The following is a 16,254-nucleotide window of genomic DNA, read 5'->3' on the forward strand; positions in this document are numbered from 1 at the left end:
GTAACATCTGTGGTTGTCACAACTGGGGGTGCTCCAGGCGTGGAATGAGTGAGGGTCAGGAATGCTGCTCCACACCTCACAATGCCTGGAACGGCCCCACACAGAGAAAGCCTGGCCCGGATGGCAGCAGTGCCTGGTGGGAGAATCCCTGCATTACGGTAACTGCCCCCCTCTGGATGGGGGACATTATCTCACTCTTGACCTCTGCATCTATTTCCTTTTTAACCACTCTGTGTTGGATTTGTGTGTGTGTGTGTGTTGGATTTTTTAAGGGGTTTGTTTGGTTTGGTTTGGCTTTCCTAGTCATAATATTTATTCAGCCTTTGCTGTGGAGGCTCCTTTCCAGGGCAGTGTCAGCAGGTGGAGAAAGTAGGTGAAGTTTGACTTCTGGGCTTGTCTCTGCCTCCCCCTCACTCCCATTTATGACTCTGAGGAGCCCCGGTGCCCTTGACATAGAACTTCCTCCTCTTCTTATCAAAACCTGCCAGAATCATGGATCTGGTATTACTCATTTACACCTTCACGTAGATTTAGACCCCATAGTCCACCTCCCCAGGATATCTGTACTTTTTTGTAATTTTATAATCGTGGGCTTTGGAAGGCTTTTATATGTCCTAATGAAGAGACGTCTGAAAAGGTAGGATAAAGATAAGCATTTGAGGGACAAGAGGACTTTCTGATGCCCTTGGAATCATATGACCTAATTTACTGGACATGACCACATGCTTCAAAGCGATGCTAAGTTGGAATCTAAAGTAAAATTCCCACAATAGATTCCACCAATGTGTTTAAGCACGAAACATGGGACCTCCCTGGTGGCGCAGTGGTTAAGAATCCGCCTGCCAATGCAGGGGACACGGGTTCGAGCCCTGGACCAGGAAGATCCCACATGTCGTGGAGCAACTAAGCCCGTGCGCCACACCTACTGAGCCTGCACCACACCTACTAAAGCCCACATGCCTAGAGCCAGTGCTCCACAAGAAGAGAAGCCACCGCAATGAGAAGCCCGCGCACCGCAATGAAGAGCAGTCCCTGCTCGCCGCAACTAGAGAAAGCCCGCGCGCAGCAATGAAGACCCAATGCAGCCAAAAATTAATTAATTATTTAAAAAGTATGAAACATAACACAAGAGGATGCTGTGTTGATTGAGGAATACTGTGTTAATAAACAGATTTGCGGAACTTGTCCGAGCCTTTACAACACTCTGTAACACCCTTGGAAGGGACAGAGTTTGTAGCATTTCTTAAACATAATTGCGTAGGTGTAGGTTTGTTTTTAAGTTGCACTTGATTGATACTGAACCATTTCTGATATACGAAAACGTTTAAAGATACCCACTAGACTGACTGCAATACAAAAGACAACATCAGTTGTTGGCGGAAAATCTGGGGCAACTGGAACTCTCACCCACTGTTTGTGGGAACCAAAAGGGTCCAACCACTTGGGGAAACTTTGGACAATTGGGAAATCTCTTATAAAGTTAAACATGCATTTACCATATGACTTAGCAATTTTATTCCTGGGTATTTACCTAAGAGAAATATAAATATATGTTCACAGAAGGACTTGTACATGAATGTTCACAGCAGCCTGATTCATCATTGTCCTGAACGGTAAACAACTCAAATACCCAACAATAGGGGAGTGGATAAACAAACTGGTATATCCATACAACACAATAGTACTCAGCCATAAAAAGGAATAAATTACTGATACATTCAACAACACGGATGAATCTCAAATGTATTGTGATAAAAGAAGCCAGACACAAAAGAATACTGTAGGATCCCATTTATACGACACCCAGAGAAGAGGCAAAAGTAATTCTTGGTGATAGAAAGTGGTTGCCTGAAGTAGAGTGGGCAATTGAGCGGACGGGGGCATGAAGGAACTTTCTAGGGTGGAGAAAATATTCCATATCTTATTTTTAATGGTGGTTGCATGATTGTCTAGAATTGTCAAAACTCAGCCAATTGAACACACCTAAGACCTGTGCATCATTACTGTAAATTAATTCCACCTCAATAAAAAGCATACTAAATACATAATGCACAACCATGTACATAATGCGTTTAGGAAAACATTAGAAACAACCAAAATATCTGTCAATAGGGGATTGATTAATAGAGTCTGATGTGTTAACACAATGGAATATTATGTAGCTGTGAAATAGAATGAGGGTTCTCTTTATGTACTGATATGGGACAATATTGAAAATATATGGTTATTTCAGTGTTTCTCAACATTTTTTTTATTCTGGCCCTCCCACAAGGAGTCTTTGAAGACATTTTCCTAACTGCTCCCCCATGAAACTGTAAATCCACATGTATTCTATATACATGCTCATGTACCATATGTATATCTGTGCTTTATACAGTAAAAGAGTAAGATTTTTTTTCACCCCCTAAGAACTAGCTTTCACAACCCCCTTGAAGATAATATCTTTCCCATTGAAAATGCACTGGTTAAGTAAAAATTAAGGTGCACAACACAAGATACTGTCTCTGTGTGACAAAAGGAAAAATGAATGTGTATACATGTTTCTTATATATTTATAGAATATCTCTGGAATGAGACACAAGAATCTGGTAATGGTGGTAACCTTCAGGGCTGGGAGCTGGGAGGTGGGATAGAGAAGAAGGAGGGCTTTTCCCTGCAGAATCATTTATTTTGGAATTCTCAGCCATGTGCCTGATGTACATATTCCAAACAAAGAAGTATAATTTAACTTAAAAAAAAAAAAGAAATAGGGGCTTCCCTGGTGGTGCAGTGGTTGAGAGTCCACCTGCCGATGCAGGGGACACGGGTTCGTGCCCTGGTCTGGGAAGATCCCACATGCTGTGGAGAGGCTGGGCCCGTGAGCCACAGCCGCAGAGCCTGCACGTCCGGAGCCTGTGCTCCGCAACAGGAGAGGCCACAACAGTGAGAGGCCCGCGTACCGCAAAAAAAAAACCAAAAACAAATAAAATGCAAAACATACCTTTTCCATAGTTTCCCAAGTTTTCTAATACAAGCTCACCTTGTATTAGAGTTAGTGTTTAGGAGCTGCCCCCTCTACAAAAGTAAATTGATCCACCTGGGTCCCCAAAGTCCAGCATTCCCACTGCCTTGCCTGTAACGTTCCTTAAATAAGGTGATGCCTCCCTCTCATCATTATTGCTTTATTCTGAGGTGAACACTACCATATCAGTAATTGCCAGCCAAGTCCTGCCAGGAGGCAGTCTCCCTATACCTGTGCTTTTCTCACAGATCCCTCTTCCTTTCCATCTCTGAGGTTACCTCAGGGAAAATGTGCTCGAAGAACTTTGAGCTAATTCCAACTGCAGTGTGAATGACTGATATCAGGCACATATATTCCTTTGCTTGGGAGCATTTACATTTTCTTACGGAGCCTTAAGGCATCATAACTCAAAGATTAGTTCTTAGCATTTTTCCCCAGGGCAAAAGTCACCCCCTCTCAGATGTTACTTAGATATAACTAGACCTAGGTAAAATGTGAATGACTGATTTTGGGTGAATATATTATTTTTCTTGGGAACGTTTACATTTCTTCATGGAGCCTGAAGGAACTGTAGCCCAGATCTATATTAGCTCTTATCTTTTTGCCCAGGGCAAATAACTTCCCTCTGTGGGTTTCAGATGTACTCAAGTGGTAAGATGTTCAAAAGCCACTGGGTTCTATGTGAAACACCATGAAATTATGATATTCAGTCTCACACCCTTAAACATACAAGATTCCTATCTATAAGATCCCAGCATTTAGTTTAGGGCACATAGAAACTGCTTCCTGAATCTTTACTGACTGGAGATTGCATACTGTACTAGATTCTAGCTCAGACAAGTGGTAGTTAAAAGTCAGAAAAGACTGAAAAAAATTCAAATGAGAAAACTCTTAAAATCGAGAAAATGCTAACCATTTCCTCTGCAGCTTGGGGACAGTTCTACAGGAGGTAGTATGATTCAGTGGCTAAGAAGAACTCAGGGTTTGGAGACAGACGGACGTGTGTGTGAACTCTACCTCCACACCTCACAGATACTACAGATATTACATTAGACCCTGGGAAGTCACTTCACTCCAGAACTCCCCTTTCCACTCTATAGCACTCTCGGGGTGCTGAGCTGTAGGAGTGTAGATTTGGGGCTGTTGGCCATCATGACCCCATGATGGGAGAAGCTATCTGAGAATGAAGCCCACCCAGAATACAGCAGAGCAGACAGAGAGCACTCAATCCCTGACAACATGGTCTGAAGTCCTGGACTCAGCCATACCTGAAATCCACTCCTTGGCTTCAGAAACATGGCAGTGATGTGAGCCAGTGACTTCCCTTTTTGGTTTAAAATTTTTGAGCTGGAGTTTCTGACCCTTGCACTGAACAAACAAAACAAACAAACAAAAAAACTATTTACTTTCCTTGATTAATCCTGTCCACAGAGCTGTCTCCCCCTGCCCCAAACTTCACATTTGAATGTAGATTATAGAGATTAGCACTTAACACACTCTCCTTAGGTATTTGTTGATTGGTCCTGCCTGTCTGTATTGTCTTTTCAAAACTAGACTGAGTCCCTTGAAGGTTGAAGGCAGGTCTGTTCATCTCCCTTCACACTACTCAGGGCATGGTGGATGCTCAAGAATGTCTGGCCAGTTCTGAATTTGCCAAAATGGTCCTCGCCTATTCACATATCATTGCTTTCCTTCCCCCTTACTTTTTGGCTGTCAAATGCTCATAACTGAATCTCTTATACTCTAATCTGATGGCATGCTATTAGCATTGGTTTGCACCAAGACCCTGTGTAAATTTTTTTAATTAAAAATATATATAATTTTTGGACTTCCCTGGCAGTCCAGTGGTTAAGACTCTGGGCTTCCACTGCAGGGGGCACAGGTTCGACCCCTGGTTGGGGAACTAAGATCCCGCATACCACATGGCACGGCCAAAAAAAGAAAGAATATTCCGGAACTCCAGAAATCCCTTTTCAGGAGTTACCCCTCCCCCCATGGAGGTAACCACTGTTCTGAATTCCGTGGCATTATTTTTTGGCTCTCACTACTTCCTGTGTATCTGTCACCCTCCTCCTTCCCTCAGCTCCCACACTCTTGTGCTTCTGTTTATCTTCCAGTGGGCTTTGCACATGTTTATTACAATCCATCAGCAAGTTTTGATAGCTCTGCCTTCAAAATACGTTCATTCTTTGCCTGCTCCATTTCTACTGTCCTGGTCCAGCCCCATCCTCACTGGGCTGGACCAGTGCACTCTCCCCCTTCTCCTCCTCCTGGCTTCCATGCTTGCCCCCATAGTCTGCTTTCCTTATTAGGACTCAAAAAGCCCTCTCCCTCACTACCTTTGCACCATCTTCCACTGCTTTTCCTCTCTCTCCCTCCACACTGGACTCATGTCACCAGGCACGGTCCTCCCTCAGCGCCTCTGCACTTGCTGTCCTATCCCCTTTCCTAGATCTCCCTGTGGCTGGCTCCTTTCACCTTTAAATGGCTGCTCGAATTCACCTCCTCCATGAAGCTCTCCATGACTACCTTCTTTAAAACCAGTCTCCATCCCCATCTCGATTTATGTTTCTTCATAGAAACTTACTGTCACCCGACACTATATATTTTGTTCATTTATCACAGTGTACATTCATTCAACAAACATTTATGGAGTGTCTATTCTGTGTCAGGCAGAGGGACACATCCTAGGGAATGTCAATATTCATTCATTATTTCAGTCTACAAAAGTGTCTTTTACTCCTTCTATACATCAACATTGATCCAGGTGCTTAACAAGTCAGAGATAGGAAAGGTTGTGGGGTGGAGTACCATAAAGTCTCTAGCTAGAATTCACCTGCAAAATAGGGACAATCATTAGGACAAGACCTACTGTGTGCAGTATCCCTAGTGCCTGGAACTGTGCCTGGTATGCAGTAGCTGACGAATCAATACTTGTAGAAGGAACAACTGAACATGTATAAATATAATCATGGAGTTTAGTGCGTGGCTAACAAACTACAGTCTATGGGCCAATTCTGGCCCCTTATTTGTTTTTATAAATAAAACTTTGTTGGCACATGGTCACTCCCACTAGTTTACATATTGTTTACAGTTGCTGTCACACAGTGGCATAGTCTTGACAGAGACACTTTGGCCCGCAAAGCTGAAAATATTTACTATCTGGCCCTTTTCAGAAAACGTTTTCTGTAATCCGCAGGTTCTGTGGATTAGACTTGCTCAGCCCAACAGCAGGATTAAGTTCACATGTGGTTACTGAGCGCTTGAAGTATAAAAAGTGTGACTGAGGAACTGGATTTTAACTTTTATTTAATTTCTATTCATTTAAATTTAAAAAATTGATACTTAGTTAACAGACAACTTTTGAGTATATATGGAACAAGTTGCATATGTGAATCTACATTTTTACTGTAAATTCTCTGAACTCTATAAATACAGATCGAGGATTTCTGATGAAACTGAGCATCCACAATGAGATGGGTTGTACGTGTGAAATACACATTGGATATCCAAGACTTAGCATGAAAAAAATGAAATACTGCGTTCATAACTGTGACATTGACTGCACGTTGAAATGGTAACAGCTTGGGTTTATGATTTCAGTCATTCAGATTGACAAAAATTTATTATTAATACGAAACTTCATTTTGCTTTGTACTTTTCTGATGTAACTGCTAAAAACTTTAAAGTGAGAATATTTCCATGGAACTGGCTGGGGTAGAGCAGGGCCTGGTTTCGAATCCTGCCTCTACCACTTGTAACTGTGGGCAAATAACTTTGCTCCTCTTGACTCATTTTCTTTATCTGTAAAATGGGGGATAAAGGCCCTGTTTCACCGGGTTCTTGGGGGTTTGATCCATTATAACATGTGGAGTGCTCAGAAGGGACGCCCACACAGCCAGGTCTCAAACTCTGGCCGTTTTTAGGGTTATTACTATTATTACTAGTATATGAATCTGTAAGAAACACGCCCCGCTCAGCTTCCGAGGTGCTCGAAGGGCAGACGTCTGCTTGTCATTTTCCGGCCCCCTCAGCCCTTTGGCCTCAGCACAAGTCTGGCCCTAATGACAGTCCCCATTTTGCACAGGAGGACAGAGGGGCTAATAAGGGGTTATGATTCACCATGGCCACTCCATGAGTCAGCCACCATTGAGACAACGCCCAGGTCCCCTGCCCCAGATGGGGACATGTCCCTCGGCACCATGTCACCTCCGCATTCCTTTGGCTGCTTGCCAGAGGGTCCTTTCTACTTCTCCCTTTAGGTCAGTTTTGGGGGAAAGAGGTGAGGGGGTCTGGGAGCACCTGCTCCCCCCCTCCCCTGCCCCTCCTCCCCCTCTTTCTCCGGGACTCTCCCTTGGGGTACGGCCAGGCCAGGCAGTGAGTAAAACCCTTGTGACATGGGTGTGGCTGAGGCAGGCCAGGGGCTGGGGACAGGGGGACTCTGATCGGGCTCTTGGGCAATGCCAACTGATTAGCACCTAATCCTCCAGGCTTCCCAGTCCAAGGGGTTCCTGGCTCTCAGGGGTGACTGAAGACAGGAAGTTTGAACCAGGGTCTCCCAATACCATGAGAGGCGAGACTTTGTCAGGGGGTGGGAGGCTCCCTCTGTCCTTCCTAAAGCATGAAGGACGTTATGTCCGGGAATTCATTCATTCATTCTAGTGACTACTTCTTTTTTTTTTAATAGTTTATTTATTTATTTTTGGCTGCGTTGGGTCTTCATTGCTGCACGCGGGCTGTCTCTAGTTGCGGCGAGCGGGGACTACTCTAGGCACGCGGCCTCAGTACTTATGGCGCATGGGCTTAGTTGCTCTGCAGTATGTGGGATCTTCCCAGACCAGGGCTCGAACCCGTGTCCCCTACATTAGCAGGTGGATTCTTAACCACTGCGCCACCAGGGAAGCCCCAATGACCACTACTTCTTGAGTGCCTGATGTGTGCCAGGCATTGGGGACCCAGCAGAGAACATAACCAATTATTCCCCATGCCCCGCCCCTGTGGAGCTGATGTTCTGAGGTGGGGAAGATGCTAAGTAAAATCAGTTGTGCATAAGCAAGTAAATTGAAGAGAAACACAACATTGTAAATCAATTATACTTCAATTAGAAATGTAAAGAATAAATAAATTGGGAGAGACCAGGTATAGAAGAATAAAGCAGGAAAGAGAGATGGGAGGGGTTGGGTCAGGGAGGCCTCGGCAGAAAGATCCTGGGGAGTTGAGGGCAGGGTGGTGCCTTGTTCCAGGATGAGAAGGCTGATGTCAGTCCTGTGATGGTTCTAGAAGTTTCTGCGTGGGGCTGGATGGGATGTGTTTGTGGAAAGAGCTGGGAGGTCCCTTGGGTCAGAGATCCAGTTCTCCAAGCTTGGTGTCAGGGTCTAGCCCTGAGCCAACCATAGGAAGGGGGTCCCCCAACTTCAGGAGACCAGGTGGCCTCTGGGACAGTACCCCGTGAGGGTCCTGAGTCTAGACCAGCAAACGGGGTCAGCGCCCCTGCCATCTCGCAATCCACACCCTTCTGCCCAGTCCTTCCCCCATGTCACACCACCATCTCATCTCACCTCATCTTGGTGATTATTTTATGGCTGGTGGGTCCAAGGGTCAGAGCTGACCCTCTCACCAGGAAAAGGAGGCCTCCTACGGCTGTGGATGTGGTCAACTCAGCTTCCTTCCCCTTGTGGGCGAGGAGACCTTGTCTCCTCTGGCTCCACCCCTGGGGCTTCTGGGAGGGAGTCCTTAAGGTTCGGGTGGGGGAGGCATGTCGGGGTCCCCAGAGCCTGAATTCGTCCTGGCCCTCCATCCCTCACCTTCTGAATGTGTTTGCTGTAGCTGCTGAAACAAAGTCCCACAGACTGGGGGCCTGCAACAACAGAAATGTATTCTCTCCCAGTCCCAGAGGCTGGTAGTCCAAGATCAAGGTGTCAGCAGGGCTGGTTCCTTCTGAGGCCTCTCTCCTTGCCTTTTACATTATTTTTTAAAGAATTTATTATTTATTTATCGGCTGTGTTGGGTCCTCGTTGCTGGGCGCAGGCTTTCTCTAGTTGTGGTGAGCAGGGGGCTACTCTTTGCTGCAGTGCGCAGGCTTCTCAGTACAGTGGCTTCTCTTGTTGCGGAGCACGGGCTCTAGCAGTGTGGGCTTCAGTAGTTGTGGCTTGCGGGCTCCAGACGTGCAGGCTCAGTAGTTGCTGCGCACGGGCTTAGTTGCTCCATGGCATGTGGGATCTTCCCAGACCAGGGCTCGAACCTGTGTCCCCTGCACTGGCAGGCAGATTCTTAACCACTGCACCACCAAGGAAGCCCCTCTCCTTGCCTTTTAGATGCCATCTTGTCCCTGTATCTCTGTGTGCAAATGTCCCCTTTTTACAAGGACCTCAGTCTTATGGGTTAGAGCTCACCCTAGTGACCTCACTTAACTCGATTACCTCTTTGAAAACCCCCAACTCCAAATACAGTCACATTCTGAGGCCCTGGGGGTTAGGACTCCAACATATGAATTTGGGCCTGGGGGATACAATTCAACCCCTAACACCCCTCAAAGCTGTGATGAAACCCAAGCCTGGTGGTCACCTCTCCAAGTAGCTGCCCTGACCACCCCAGCCAAAATCACCCCCCCATCCCAGTCACACCCAGTACAGCCCCTTTGATGGGAGGGAATTCTGTTTATCTATCTATGTTATCTGTTTACACCAGGGAGCAGGGACCCGTATATTTTGATCACCGATATACCTCCAGCCACGAAATCAATCCCCCACCACCACTGAAGTGGCTCCAAACCCATCTGTGGAGCAAACCCCACAATTCAGTGTGCGCCACGGGTCTCAAGAGAAATACACCTGCTCTCGGCCGAGTTGCGATATCTGTGCCGTCTCTAATCAATTCAAAACTTTCCCATTTTGTGTGCAATTGCTTTCTGGACTGGGTGCCAGGAGGTCGAAGTCCCAGCCCCAGCTCAGCAATCAACTTGGCTGTGACATCACAGAGTCCCTCCTCCCCTCTGAGACTCTGGTTCCCCATCTGCAAAATGGGACGATGGATCTAAAGGTTATATAAAATGAAGCCCCCTCCAGGTTAAACATTGGGGTTAATGTTTAATCCCAGGGAGAATCTGACCAGGAGTGTAGTTTGATAAGAGTCGTGGGCCACGTTGTGTACATATATATGGAGAAGCCCACCAGGTAGGGGACAATCCCGTTCACGCATGAGCGAGGTGGAACGGGCTGAGAAAGTGTTAAGAAAGAACTGCGCCCTGATTCTTCTCTCTGGGAGCATGGTTAATCCCCAAATGTCCTCCCTGCTGCAGGAAGAACACTGTAGAAATCTCAGATCACCAACAGAATCTCCAAGTTAGAGTACACTTAAATGATCACCAAAACCCTCAAGAGAATTTAGTAACTTTTTGTTTTTTTTGGCGGCGCAGTGTAGCATGTGGGATCTTAGTTCCCGGAAGGACCAGGGATTGAACCCGTGCCCCCTGCAGTGGAAGCGCTGAGTCAACCACTGGACCGCCAGGGAAGTCCCTAGTAACATTTATTTTCATGTTACATTGCTTTTACAATTACCTCCTAATTGGGGCATCTGATACTGGTCTAATTTACCATCGTGTTACTAAATGTCTTTCAAAAATAAATTTATTGAAGAAAAAAGCCAAATACATAATAATGCTGAAGATGGTACTAAACTTTCTTCAACAAATGTATCTTAGGGCTTCCCTGGTGGCGCAGTGGTTGAGAATCTGCCTGCCAATGCAGGCGACACAGGTTCAAGCCCTGGTCTGGGAAGATCCCACATGCCGCGGAGCAACTAGGCCCGTGCGCCACAACTACTAAGCCTGTGCGTCTGGAGCCTGTGCTCTGCAACAAGAGAGGCCGCGATAGTGAGAGGCCCGCACACTGCGATGAAGAGGGGCGCCCCCTTGCCGCAACTAGAGAAAGCCCTCCTACAGAAATGAAGACCCAACACAGCCAAAAATAAAAATAAATTAATTAATTAAAATGTATCTTAAAAGGAAACATTATAACACCAGGTTTTGGGTTTTTTTAAGTATCAGGTGCCTAAAACAGATGCAAAAGAAAATAAACAATGTTATTATATTCTAGAGAGCTACTGTTGCCTGTGGAAGGTTCTGGATTAGGTGACTCTTAAAAACTTAGCAAAAATGTGTTAAAGACACAACAGCACCCAATTTGAGTGCTTCTTGACAGAATCAGACAGTTTAAAAAAGGACTGAAAAGTCATTTCTTACCTTTCATTAGGTTTATTTTGTATATGCAATTTGCATGCAAACGTGCATGGAGAATCCCAGCGGGGCCTCCAAAACAAACAGACAAACATGCATGGAGAACTCACTCTGCATTGAATTCTCTCAAACCATCCCCACCCCCACTCTCTTGGACATCCCTTCTCCACAAAAAACAATGCCATTTCTCCTAGGCCCAGCTTCTGCGTCTGGGCACCCAGTCTCATCAAAACCACAGCTAAAATTTATTGATCACTCACTGTGCCAGGCACTGTGCAAAGTACACAAATAAACTTGATCCTCCAAAAACCCCAAATGAGTTGGGGACTTTGTAAATACCCATTTTGCCGATAAGTAAACTGAGGCTCGCGGAGGGGATGCTCTAGCCCAAGCGCTAGCTTGTAAGTAGCGATGCTGAAATTCAAGGCAGCAACGCTAAGTCAGAGCTGCCCCCGGGGTGAGCCAGAGTCAACCCCAGGTAGCAGGGCTCATGGCAACAACAGGCCGGGGCTTTGTCGTGTCATCTAGCACAGAGCGAATGTCATGGTTACGGCTCTCTGGATTCAATTCCAGCCCCTCCTCTTGCAAGCCGTGTGACCTTGAGCAAGTTATTTGCCCTCTCTGTGCCTCTACTCCTCCCAAAATGGGGAGAATAGTAAAGATCCAGAGAACTCTTATACACGAGCGGTGGCATACCACGGCTGGGGAGAGGGGAGCAGCTCACCCCAGGTGCTATCAAAAACGAGGCCCATTAATTTCTAAAATATACAAACAGCTTGTATAACTCAATAATAAAAAAACCCAAACAACCCAAACAAAAAATGAGCGGAAGACCTAAATCAACATTTCTCCAAAGAAGACATATAGATGTCCAAGAGGCACATGAAAAGATGCTCAACATCGCTAATTATTAGAGAAATGCAGATCAAAACTACTATGAGGCATCACCTCACACTGTTCAGAATGGCCATCATCAAAAAGTCTGCAGATAAAAAAATGCTGGTGATGGTGTGGAGAAAAGAGAACCCTCCTACACTGTTGGTGGGTATGTAAACTGGTGCAGCAGCTATGGAGATTCCTTAAGAAACTAAAACTAGAGTTGCCCTATGATCCAGCAATCCCACTCCTGGGCATACATCCAGAGAAAACTCTAATTCTAATATATGCGTGCACCCCAATGTTCACAGCAGCACTATTTACAATAGCTAAGGCATGGAAACAACATAAGTGTCCATCAACAGGTGAATGGATAAAGATGTGGTATATATGCAATGGAATACTACTCAGCCATAAAAAAGAATGAAATAATGCCATTTGCGGCAACATGGATGGACCTAGAGATTATCATACTAAGTGAAGTAAGTCAAGCAGAGAAAGACAAATATCATATGATAGCACTTATATGTGGAATCTAAAACATGATACAAATGAACTTATTTACAAAACAGAAAACAAATGTATGGTTACCAAAGGGGTAAGGAAGTGGGGGAAGGATAAATTAGGAGTTTGCGATTAGCAGATTCAAACTACTACATATGAAATAGATAAACAACAAGGTCCTACGGTATAGCACAGGAAACTATATTCAGTATCTTTTAATAAACCATAATGGAAAAGAATCTGAAAAGTGTATCTATCCGATACACTTTGCTGTACACCAGAAACTAACACACACTGTAAATCAACTACACTTCAATTTATAAAAAAGAAAATCTGAAGTAAAAAAGGGGAGCCCATTGTCTGCAGAGAATTCAGAAACTGATAATAAACCTGATTTTATTATTATTTTTTTATCAACGTGCATAGACAATGCTGAACAATGTCAGTGTCGAAATAATCTCCCCTTAAGAAATCTTTTACTGGTCTAAACCAGGGAGTGAGCAAAGTTTTTCCATAAAGGGCCAGATAGTAAATATTTTCACCTGTTTGGGCCAGATGGCAACTACTCTGCTTGTGATCCCAGCAAGAAAGCCACTGCAGACAATTCATCAATGAATATGGCCCAGTGCCAGGAAAGCTCTTTACATGGACACTGAAATTTGAATCCTCTATAGTTTGCACATGTGAAATATTATTCTCTTTTTGATTTTTTTTAAAGATATTTTTTGGATGTGGACCATTTTTAAAGTCTTCCTTGAATTTGTTACAATACTGCTTCTGTTTTTGTTTGGTTGGTTTTTTTTTGCGGTACGCAGGCCTCTCACTGTTGTGGCCTCTCCTGTTGCGGAGCACAGGCTCCGGACGCGCAGGCTCAGTGGCCATGGCTCATGGGCCCAGCCGCTCCACGGCATGTGGGATCCTCCCGGACTGGGGCACGAACCCATATCCCCTGCATCGGCAGGTGGACTCCCAACCACTGCACCACCAGGGAAGCCCTGCTTCTGTTTTATGCTTTGGTTTTTTGGCCACGAGGCATGTGGGATCTTAGCTCCCCGACCAGGGATCGAACCCACACACCCTGCATTGGAAGGCGAAGTCTTAACCACTGGATCACCAGGGAAGTCCCTCTATTTTTGATTTTTTTCCCAACCAGTTAAAAAAAACAACAACAAAAAACACTCCTTAGCTCCTACAAAAATAAGCTGGATTTGGCTGACAAGTCATGGCCTGTCCACTCTTGGTCTGAACAATTGCTGTGGTTTAACCACTGGAAGTTTTGAATTAGCACATTTTATTACTTATCCTTTAATAAACATTGTATTTTACACAGAAGTGAATTTGGAGAACTTCATGCAATGCATTTGGCTCCAGACACACACAGACTCAGCTATACACATTCATTTGAAGAGTTAGTTCTTAACGATTCTAATTCTTTTGAGTTCTCTTTGGAAACAGTTCATATTTCCAACCCTTGTGGTATTACACGATCTTGTGTTTAAACAGTAGATTTGAAATAAACAGTGATGGGCCAGTGATTTTAAATGCAAAGAAACAGAGTTTGAGCTACTTCACTTTTTTTTTTTTTTCCCTATCTGACCACTTGGACCTTCTATTTCTGTTTAAAAGTTTAGACAGTGCACCAATTGCAAATTATAATATTTTTGTTTGGCAAGCTCAAATTTTAATTCATTTTTACTGGATTTGAGCCGTATCTTTAAAATGGAAATATCAATAATTTCCTCCTTTAAATTATTATTCTTGTTTGATGATTTAAACTTATTAAACTATAAAGCTATTATTCATTGCTGCAACAGATCAGCAGAGATATGTACCTACATGTAAAGAGAAGTTTTTCTTTAAAAAAAAATTCATTAATGGAATTAAAATGTATCCATTCATCACCTTTTTCCCTTTATTGGGACTGGGATATTTATTTATTTATTTATTTATTTATTTATTTTTTTTTTTGCGGTACGCGGGCCGCTCACTGTTGTGGCCTCTCCCGTTACGGAGCACAGGCTACGGACACGCAGGCTCAGCGGCCATGGCTCACGGGCCCAGCCACTCCATGGCATGTGGGATCTTCCCGGACCGGGGCATGAACCCGTGTCCCCTGCATCGGCAGGCGGACTCTCAACCACTGCGCCACCATGGAAGCCCTATTTATTTAATTTTTTAACATCTTTATTGGAGTATAATTGGTTTACCATGGTGTGTTAGTCTCTGCTGTATAACAAAGTGAACCAGCTATACATATACATATATCACTGTATCTCCTCCCTCTTGCATCTCCCTCCCACCCTCCCTATCCCACCCCTCTAGGTGGTCACAAAGCATCAAGCTGATCTCCCTGTGCTATGTGGCTGCTTCCCACTAGCTACCTATTTAACATTTAGTAGTGTGTATATCGGACTGGGATATTTATTTTACGTATGTTACTGGTGTGATTATATAGCTGGTGTTCAATGAAAGAAAAAATTTCACTCCATATTTCTCTTATGGCTATTACAATTATTGGTTGCTTTGCATAATTATTACTGACACTTTCTGGCTTATAGAGGAGTGAGTGTTAAAACAAGATGTCCTTCAGCTTTTAAGTGTGCTATGTAAGCCACTGCATTGAGGCACTTAATACCTGGTTCCTAGTGTCAGACAAATATTTATTATCATCCCTAGTCCACTGACAAACTATACCCCCATAGTCTGTCTTTGTAAAGACTGAGAGCAAAGAGCAGCTTTTGCATTTTCAAATAATTTTAAAATACAGAATAATTATTTCGCTTTAAAAATATAGGAAGAAGGGCTTCCCTGGTGGCGCAGTGGTTGAGAGTCTGCCTGCTAATGCAGGGGACACGGGTTCGAGTCCTGGTCTGGGAGGACCCCACATGCTGCGGAGCAACTAGGCCCGTGAGCCACAACTACTGAGCCTGTGCGTCTGGAGCCTGTGCTCCGCAACAAGAGAGGCTGCGATAGTGAGAGGCCCGCGCACTGCGATGAACAGTGGCCCCCGCTCGCCACAACTAGAGAAAGCCCTCACACAGAAATGAAGACCCAACACAGCCAAAAATAAATAAATAAATAAACTCTTACCCCCAACATCTTCTTAAAAAAAAAAACAACCAAACATTAAAAATATAGGAAAAAATTATTTCGCGACACAGGAAAATTACATGAAATTCAAATTTCAGCCTCAAAAAATAAAATTCCGTGGCGCACAGCACGCCCATTTATGGACTGTATGGTCTGTGGCTGTTTGGGGACAAGAAGAGCAGAGTTGACTAACTGTGATGGGCTGTGTTTAAGCTATTTGCTACGTGGCCCTTTAAAATTTTTTTTGCAGACTCCTGCTCTAATTTTTCAACCCCTCTCCTCCAAACCCCCAACTCTGGAATTCCATGTTCAGAGACTTAGGCCCCCAGGTCCTCTTCTATAGACAGCTGCCCAGCGTCACCCAGTGGACCCCTCCCCTTCCCACCCAGGCCTGGCCTGAGGCTGGGGGAGACCGGTCAACTTCTCAGTCCCTGGCGCCCTCTAGTGGACCCCGCGAGCAACTGCCTTCTCAACCTCCTTCCCTGGCGGCCCCACCCACGCCCTCCCTCCCCGCCAAACCCAGGTCTCCTGGGAAGTGGGGAGGAGTGGG

General features: G+C 44.8%; 1 protein-coding gene across 5 annotated transcripts in view; it reads right to left on the minus strand.

Moving 5' to 3' along the window:
* Positions 1 to 16,254, minus strand: part of CREB3L3 (cAMP responsive element binding protein 3 like 3) — a gene marked incomplete at its 5' end in the record, with an annotated part of 40,542 nt that overhangs the window by 13,189 nt on the left and 11,099 nt on the right. Inside the window, one exon of one of the 5 annotated variants that reach the window (XM_079917511.1) lies at positions 8,806 to 8,827. The exons of the other annotated variants lie outside the window; for them this stretch is intronic. Of the gene's footprint in view, positions 1 to 8,805; positions 8,828 to 16,254 lie in introns of those variants that run through there. 5 annotated transcript variants of the gene reach the window in all.

The sequence above is a fragment of the Stenella coeruleoalba genome (assembly GCF_951394435.1).
Source record: "Stenella coeruleoalba genome assembly, chromosome: 3".
NCBI lineage: Eukaryota > Metazoa > Chordata > Mammalia > Artiodactyla > Delphinidae > Stenella > Stenella coeruleoalba.